This window comes from Phalacrocorax aristotelis, unplaced genomic scaffold (assembly GCF_949628215.1).
Source record: "Phalacrocorax aristotelis unplaced genomic scaffold, bGulAri2.1 scaffold_50, whole genome shotgun sequence".
NCBI lineage: Eukaryota > Metazoa > Chordata > Aves > Suliformes > Phalacrocoracidae > Phalacrocorax > Phalacrocorax aristotelis.
The window spans coordinates 205,938-213,713 of record NW_027441151.1 but is presented as its reverse complement, the minus strand read 5'-3'; the positions used below and the strand labels follow the sequence as shown (position 1 = coordinate 213,713).

Sequence of the window (7,776 nt, the reverse complement as noted above, 5' to 3'; positions counted from 1 at the left end):
AAAAAAAAAAAACGGAGCCAGAGCCAGGCAGAGAGAGGCGGAGAAAGAAAAAGGAGCCACAGGCTACAGGACAGAGAGAGGGAGGACTGAAAAGACGGGGAGGCAGGGAGACACTCAGAGCGAGATGGAGAAAGAAGGTGCGGGGGGGGGGGGGCGCAAAAAAAAAAGTAAATTTTGCAGCAGGTAAGGAAAGAGAGGGGGCCGGGGGAGAGACAGGGAGGGCCCAGGACGCACAAGAGAGGCAACGGGGCCCCAGTGGCCCAGGACTCACCGTGACTCTCGCTCTCAGCGCTGCTGGCACAATTTAGCCGTTCAGATGCTTCTTTCCCCTCCTCTCCTCCCTGCCTCTTCTGCAGCTCCAGACTCTAGGCCGTCCTCCACCTGAAGAGAATACGTGGGTGTCTTACAGCTCTTACCAGATGAGGCTTCCTAGGCACGTAGCCTAGCTCGCCCGTGCTGGAGCTGGGGGCAGGCGCACGGGGCAAGGGGGGCCAGGGGAGGCTGAGGGGGAGCTCTGGTGAGCTGGGGAGTCGGCCATCTTCTGCACCCAGAAGCTGCAGGGGGAAAAGGTCATCATCCTCCTCCTCCTTTCCCTCTTCCCTTCTATCAGCTCCCGGGTAACTCCTAGGGCTGCCCTCACCCGCTCGCCTTTAGCATACCAGAAGCCTGCCTCGGCGGGTCATTTGAAGCTTCCCATCCCACCAGCCCCAGTAGTACAGGCACACAAGGAGATACCCCTGCACCCACCAAAGGGGCTCGCTCACCTCGCCGGCAGCCCTAGGCCTCACCCGACACAGGGAATCGTGTCCGACACACCACCACGCTGCAGCAAGAGCAGAGGAGGCCTTTCCTTACCAGGAAGCAGCAACGAGCACGGCGGCATCACCTCGCAGGCACTGCAGCATCGCAGGGCTGTTACCTGCGGAGAGAGCAATGGGGATCACAGGGACGCCACCGCGCGTGCACGGCTCCCGGGCTCAGTACCCAATTCTGGTCGCTGGGCAGCAGCATTATCTGAATTACTCTTCTCTATTAATACCATCCAGAAACCGTAACTTGGCTGCATCCACAGAGCTTCTATTCCTCTGCACCTTTCCCCCTCGCAGCCCCAGCAGCGCCATTCATTGCCTCTGCACCGAACAGCAAAGTGTCTCGAGGGAGGAGAAGCAGCACAGCAAACCTGGGGAACAAGGTTGGGTTCCCACCCCCGCAGAATAAGCCCCAGGAACTGCTTGTAGGCATGTGGCATCAGGGTTGTGATCGGGTTTTGGTTTGGTTTTCTTTTTTTTTCCCCCGCCTTCTTTACATAATGTAATAATTGGGGTTGCTTTTCCAAACTACTGAGTTCTGTGGGGATTTTTTGTGCTTTTGCCCTACAAAAAATGGTCATTTTCACTTTCGGTTTTGTGCATGAGAATGGTTGGTGGGTGCTTTTAGGTTGTTGTTCCTTCCCCCCACCCCCTTTTTTTTTTCCTTTCCAGCCGCACAAATCCAGCTGGAGTTGGCTTTCCCAGAAGCCCCAAGTTGTTTTCTTTCCACCAGAATTCTTCCTGTATTTTCACCCCTCATTGCAGGCCCAGAGTCAAGGGGTTTGAGGTATTTTTGTGCCCAGGCAGCAGCTCCCAGGCTGCATAAGCAGCCCCACAGGGGGAAGTCCCCGTTTGAGGGAATCGGCCCCAAATTGGGATGGGAAAGTGAAGAGAAGGAGAAAAAACCCTGAATAACCTGAAAAAGAACACCTACTCCAGCCCACCAAGCACCGGTCACCTTGCCTGACTCACCTCCAGGGCCCACATCACGCTCGGCTCATCGCTTAGCACCCTCAGATCACAAAAAAAAAAAAAAAAAAAGAGTAAAACCCATAATGGAGCCCTATAGCCATCAGTCACATCTTCCCTCCAGTACTACACACAGACTCACCTTCTTACAGCGCTCCCCTGGGCTCTCCTCCGTTGCCCTGCACGACTCATCCATCTGCACCTGGAAAAACAGTGTTACTGAACAAGTCACCTGGAGGCACAGCAACAGCTTAACCATTCCACAGCTCCTGCGCCCACGTAGGAATACCATCTAGAGCCCAACTACAGCCTGCCGTTAAAGGAAATGCATTAAATCAAACGTTAAGCCCTCGCACATACAAGCCGGAACAGCAAAAACACGGCACGCTCGCGCACCCAGGGCGCAGCCCGACGGAGGTCCACGCGCACCTCGCCGGTTTGATGCGGAGCCACCCAGCATCCCTGCGAGCACAGCTGCAGGCGCAACAGCAGTTTCACCTACACCCATCTCGGCACGCAGCGCTTCTGAAGCTTTAAGCTGAAAGCCCTACCTTGACGCTTGGCCACACTAGAAGCGAGCCGTAGCTAGGACTCCACAGAAACACAGCAACACAAATTGCACACCCACAGCGGCGACAGCCTTGCAACTACTTAGACCAGGAACAACAGAGGAAAGTAAAACGGCTTCATCACCCGCACAGGAAAAGCGGCAGACGGAGGCAAAGGGTCAGCATTCATAGCCCTTACAGAACACAGGCGTTCTCTCTCCTTCCATTCCTAAACCCATCCCTTAGGTCTAAATATCGCAGCCCTGCTGTGGCAATAGCGAGAGCGGGGAACGAGAGCCCTGCCGCCGGCCGTTTGTGCGGCAGGACACAAAAACAGAGGGACATGTTTTGCCACACACAACCCTGAATCTCCTGAAAAGTTATGTTTACCAAAAATAGGCATTTGGAACATATTGCCAAAAACAAAACATTCGGCAATAAAACTTTTATGTGTTTGACACCCGCACATTTTTTGGGAACTTGCTATTTGCTTCCTGGTTTTGCTGGTCTTCCCTCAGAAGTTCTACCTGCAGCCAAGTTATTCCCACCCGCCCGACCGGTTCAAGCATTCACCTTCCTGGTATTACCAGCACATTGAGACACAGGCGAGGAACTTAACTGCTCTTCTAAAACTATCCAAATGACAATTACAGCCCTGAAAGAGGAGTGGAAGAGAAGAACAGGAGAGATCAGGCAGCAAAAATGCTCTGCAGGCTGCTGCCAGCCAACACTGCACTCTTTTGTTAAAGCCACCCCGCCCCCCCAAATGCAAACAAAAAAACCCCCCATGACTTCATGAAGTGCGTGGGTTTTTTTTCTTTTCAGTAGTCCTTTTGGAGCTCATCCCTGTCTCAGCATCTTGTCTTGTCAGAGCATGAAGTGCAGATGATCTGTATCCCGATGACATTTGCATGGGATGAATACATTTTCAGAAATAGACCCGATCCGTGAGACTCCTGTCACCTTTGTGGTTTTAATAATCGTAACTCAATTTTATCGACTGACACACTTGTGAGAAAACTAATTAACTTGAAACGTAGCCTCTCCTCGGGGAAAAAATGTGTTAGACACCAAATGAAACCGATTCAGAGCTCCAAACCACGATGGAGCCGATAGAGCTGTTGTGACTTAGTTTGTATGTTTAATTAATTGGTTAATAACTCTTCTAAGCAGCGCAGAATGAAGAGCTGGACCCAAAGAGGGTGCGCTGCGCTGGATCCAAAAAGCACCCTTCCTCCAGAGACCCGCCTCAGGTGGCGAGTTCGCTCTGGTGCATGCCGGCCTCCCGAACTTCGGGGTCCGATGTGACCGGACCCCCACCTCCGGGGAGGGTCCTCGTACCCTGCCCAACCCTTGCTTTCCCCTGCAGCCCCCGATGCCCCCACGCCACCCCCACAAGCAGCCAAACCGGCTTCTGCTTTTGGCCCCCAAACCAGCTCACTTTGGGACCGGTTCTGAGCCAAAAAGCCCAGCTGCTGAGCCTGTTCTCAAGTCCCAAAAGCGCAGCACTTGACCTCTGCTCCTCAGCCCAAAACCACACCACTTAGTCCCCTCGCTCAGGCCCTCAAAACGCACGACTCGATCTGTTTCAGGGCCCCGGCGTCAGCCACAGGAGCCTGCTCTCAAGGCCCAGGAACAGAAGAGCTGTGCTCTCCACGCTCAGGGACCAAACCAGCTGAACCTGGCTGCGTCCCGGCCCCCTCCGCAGTCCCCACGGGCAACGCTCAGGGCCGCGGAGAGCGCAGCCACCCCGCAGCCCTGCACCCCCACGGCCCACGCGGGCACTGTCGGGGAGGCCTTGGGAACTGAACTGCGCGGGCCCGGCCCCGCACCCCGGCGGGGCAGCCCAGCGCCGGCCCGGCAGCGCTTTCTTCCTGCTCTCGCAGGCCTCGTTTCCCCGGCAGCGCCGGGCCCGCACCCCAACCCCACAGGGGGCCGGGCCCGGCCCGCCTCCAGCAAACCGCGGCGGCAGCAGCCGGGGTCCCTGCCTGCCTCGCGGGCAAGGGGGGACCCGCCCGGCACCGCAGGAGCCCCCGCCGGGGTCGCCGCCGCCGCCGCCCGACCCCGACGAGGAGCAGTCGAGAGCCGGGTGGGGCTGCCCCTACTCCCCGGGGACGGGCACGGGCTCGGCCCCAAAACCCAACCACCGACCCACGACAGCGCTCGGCCCGGGGCCGCTGCTGCCCGCACCCCGCCGCCCCCCCGGGGGCTCCGCGGACCGGGAGACCCCACAGCCCAAACCCGCCGACCCACAGCGCGCCCGGCCATGCGGCTCCTCACCTGCTCTGGCGCGGCTCCGGCTGCCCCACGGCCCGGCACGGAGCCGAACCCGGCCACCGGACCATCCGCCAACCCCCGGACGCTCCGGGACGGTTCTCGTCCCTTTTCGCTCTGACGCCTCGAGCCGAGCCGGCCCCGCTCCTCCGAGCTACCGGCGGTGCCCGCTCTGCTGCTCGGGGCCGGGCCCTGTTCTCGCCCGGACGCGAGAAGCTGCTCCGGGGTCTTCTCGGTGCGTCCAGCCCCGTGCCGTGCCGGAGCGGGGAGAGCCGGGTACGAGCGCGGAGCCCTGGGGCAGGGGTTGCCCCAGTGCCGCCGACGGTGTGTGGGGGGGTGTCGTCGTCCCCCGCCCCACGCGGGGGGCGCACACACGGTACACCCGCGGGCAGGGGCATCCCCGGGGAGCCGTGCGGCCGGGCTGCGCCGTAGGAGGGGAAGGTGATGTTGGTTTCCCATTTTCCCCGCAAACTGATCCTCCCCCCCGGCCCCCCTTTCCCGCGCGTTACAGCCCGCGAAAAAGCTTTTAACAACCCGATCGACAACACTCCCTTTATCCCTCTTCCAGCAGCAGCAGCAGCAGCAGCGAGAGATTAAGGCAACTGCAGCAGAGGGGAGGAAGGCAAGGAGAGCCTTTTCAAGCAAGGGCAGGACAAAATGCACGGCGTGGACAGGCACAGGAGAGGCTGCATTATCTGGAAAGCACAACGCCTGCCCAAGGGCAGAAAATAAGGAACGAATTGTTTCCAAGGAGCTGCAGCAGACGAATCACCTTTTTCTTTATTGCACTCCTGCCCTTTGTTATCCAAAGCGATAGGCTTCACCACCGGGCAGAAAATAGCTGCCTAGATTTACACGGACAACCAGAAACAATCAAGCCACCCAGCAAGAAGTTCGCAGCAGAGGTATAACCCATCAGCAGCTAAAACATTTGTTACGCAGGCACAACTAGGCACTAAACAAAGGCTTTCCAACTCTGGAGGTCTAGAACAGGTAGACATTAGCACAGAAGCACAAGGGGCTCCGTCACACTGCACAAATCTCCCCGTGCCTACACACGCACACGTTCAGAAGTTAGTTATCAGAAAACGCCCGACTCAGCCATTTGCCACAGTCACGAGACTCACGAGGTGGGCTCAGAGTTTTAAGGCAAGAAATACCTCCCCCACCCCCCACCAGAGATCTTTCAGGCTCCAGACCTGCCATCTCCCCGCACCAAACGTAACCGGCCAAAGGGTTTCAGGTGACCCAAAACACAGTACACAAAAAATAACCGGGGAGAGCCCTACATTGTGGAAAAGCGAACGATGCCCGACCGGGGCTTCTCTGCGGGGCCCGGCCCCCGCCCCGCCCCCGGCCCGACCCGCACGGAGATACCCCCCGGCCCGCGCCAGGCCTCACCTCACACGGAGACCCACCCGCTGCCCGAACTCACCCACCAGCGCTCTCCGGCCCCCGGACACGGCCGCGCTGCTCTCTCAGGCGGCTGCCGCAGGCGAGGCTCGGGCACCGCCAGGCCTCCAGGCGTCCCGAGGGGCTGCCGGCCACCGCAGGGCATGGCTGCCGGCGGCCGGACCGCCGCGGCGCTCCCCGCCCAGCTCCGAGCAGGCTCCGCCGGCCGCGGGCTTCCCACGCCGGGCCGCAGAGGGGCCCCGGCACCGCACAGGGACGCCTCGCGACCCGGCCGCCACACGCACCGGCCCTTCGGCCTCCACACGCACCGCTCCCGCCCCCGCTCCGACGCGCCGCGCACGCGCCACCGGAAGCCCGAGCCCCGCGGGGCGGCCCTTAAAGGGCGGCCGGAAGGAGCGGCCCCCACCGGCCCCGCCCCCGCGCCGGACCGCCCCCGCGCCCAGCCGGTGAGCGCCAGCGCCCCCTGCTGGCCGGGCCGCGCTCAGCTCGCGAGGGCGCCGAGGGCCGGGCGGGGCGGGACGCGCCGGCTCGGGGCCAGCGCCTTCTCGGGGCGAGCGGGAAACCCCTGCGGGCCCCGGTCACGGCCGGGCAGAGCCGCGCGCCCTCCGAGAGCTGCTGAACGGGGCTGCCGCTCGTGACACATACCGAGCCGTCTGCGACGGGAGCGGGCAGAGGAGGAAGGGGCCGGCGGCCGCGGGGCCCTGGCCCCAGGCGGGGGGGAGGGGCTGGGGCCCGGGGGGCCGCCCCCCTCCTCACAGTTCCCTCACAGTTCCCTCACAGTTCCCTCCCAGTTCCTTCCCAGTACATAACAGTTCCCTCCCAGCACATCCCAGTACGTCCCAGTTCCCCTCAGTACATAACACTTCCCTCCCAGTACATACCAGTACATCCCAGTGTCCTCACAGTACGTCCCAGTTCCCTCCCAGTACATAACAGTTCCCTCCCAGTCCGTCCCAATCCCCTCCCAGTACGTCCCAGTTCCCTGCCAGTATGTCACAGTACATCCCAGTTCCCTCCCAGCACATACCAGTTCCCTCCCAGTAAATCCCAGTTCCCTCCCAGTTCCCTCCCACTACATCCCAGTTCCCTCCCAGTACATACCAGTTCCCTCCCAGGACATCCCAGTACATCCTGGTACATCCCAGTTCCCACCCAGTACATCCTACTACATACCAGTTCCCTCCCAGTTCCCACCCAGTACATCCCAGTACTTCACAGTTCCCTCCCAGTACATCCCAGTACGTCCCAGTTCCCCTCAGTACATAACACTTCCCTCCCAGTACATACCAGTACATCCCAGTGTCCTCACAGTACGTCCCAGTTCCCTCACAGTACATCCCAGTTCCCTACCAGTACATCCAGGTTCCCTCCCTGTTCCTTCCCAGTACATAACAGTTACCTCCCAGTACATCCCAGTACATCCCAGTAGATCCTGGTACATCCCAAATCCCTGCCAGTTCCACCCGGTACAACCCAGTACAAGCCTGTACATCCTAGTTCCTCCACAGTACATCCCAGGGCATCCCCGCACATTGTAGTGCCTCCCAGTACATCCCAGATCCCTCCCAGTACTGGGAGGAAACTGGGATATACTGGGAGGCATTGGGAGGGAAGTGGGTGTCAACTGGGACATTCCAGTTTCCTCCCAGTACATCCCAGTTCCCTACCAGTGCAGCCCAGTACATCCCAGTTCCCTCCCAGTCCGTCCCAATCCCCTCCCAGTACATCCCAGTTCCCTGCCAGTATGTCCCAGTACATCCCAG

The 7,776-nt window shown here is 60.1% G+C and overlaps 1 long non-coding RNA gene across 1 annotated transcript; it reads right to left on the bottom strand.

The window, feature by feature from the left end:
- Positions 1-274: 274 nt before the first annotated feature.
- On the bottom strand, positions 275-2,432 carry LOC142050960 (uncharacterized). The gene is made up of 4 exons (XR_012658232.1): positions 2,330-2,432; positions 1,921-1,980; positions 765-919; positions 275-381 (listed from the first exon to the last, which is right to left on the bottom strand). It is a non-coding gene; the product is annotated as an uncharacterized LOC142050960 (long non-coding RNA).
- Between the last annotated feature and the right edge of the window lie 5,344 nt (positions 2,433-7,776).